This window comes from Rhagoletis zephyria, unplaced genomic scaffold (assembly GCF_001687245.7).
Source record: "Rhagoletis zephyria isolate East Lansing unplaced genomic scaffold, Rhagoletis_zephyria_1.1 Rzeph_scaffold_02722, whole genome shotgun sequence".
In the NCBI taxonomy this organism is placed as follows: domain Eukaryota; kingdom Metazoa; phylum Arthropoda; class Insecta; order Diptera; family Tephritidae; genus Rhagoletis; species Rhagoletis zephyria.
This window is the reverse complement of record NW_016159806.1, coordinates 57,696-58,808: the sequence shown is the minus strand read 5'-3', so window position 1 is coordinate 58,808 and position 1,113 is coordinate 57,696.

The window sequence follows — 1,113 nt, the reverse complement described above, 5'->3', positions numbered from 1 at the left end:
GCTCCACTACATTCCTGTCCTTAGTGTTATTCAGATACCACAAATGCACGATCCAGAAAATTCTTCTATCATTCTTGCCACAAATGTATGTTTTCTTCGAAAATACTCAAGTACTACCAGTAGAGTACTCTACTGTCAAATACCTTTTACTCGCAGTAGTTGCGGAAGGCAAAGTAAATACTCTACGCGTGTTGCTATTGATCGGTAGTTTACGTACGCTTGCTGAAACTGGTTTATGCTTACTCACAATTGACCCGAACGATGAAAGTAGGGGATGGAAAGTATTTGCGCGGCGATCGGATGTCTTGTTGGGCCNATTTTGCCCCACCAAATCATTTTAAAATAGTCGGTCGGGAGGGTGGTCAGAAACCAATCCGCTATGTACACTCGGCTGAGCGGACTTACTGTTGTTGACTGCAGCTCCAGTAAGGCTGCGGGTGTACATATCGAGGCCTAACCGCCAAAATAACGTAAGCGACATTTTTTTCAAAATTTTGTTTTTGATGCAGAAGTTCATCTAGATGCTTTAGCAATATTTCTGCATAAAAAAAATAAATAATGGAAACAGATGGCGCTTACTTTATTTTTGCGGGTAGGGGTCGATATACATACAGTGCCGGACAAAAGTATTGGCACAGAGAATTTTTCGCAATATATGTAAAGTTTTTTATTCTAATTTATTTTCAATATTTTTTAATAAAAATATAGTTCGTACTTCACCAAAAAACACAAAAACAAAATCTCTAAACTTTGTGCAAAACTCAGGAAAATTCAATAAATTTGCATACTAATTTGCAACTTCTTATTCAGATTTTTTAGAGAAATTCTAAGTATGTAGTTTTATAGCCCAACTAATTTTAGTATAACAAAGTGCAAGTTTGAAGTATCTAAAAAATTGCGTTGATTTTTGGACATTTTTTTAGTAGAAGGTGTTGCTCATTTTCTCCATACAAAAAATAATTGTCAAACATACTTTGTACGGAAGAACCTGACTGAAAAAAATTGGCAAAAATCAATGCGATTTTTTAGCACCTTCAAGCTTGCACTTTGTTATACTAAAATTAGTTGAGCTATAAAACTGCATACTTAGAATTTTTCTAAAAAATCTGAATA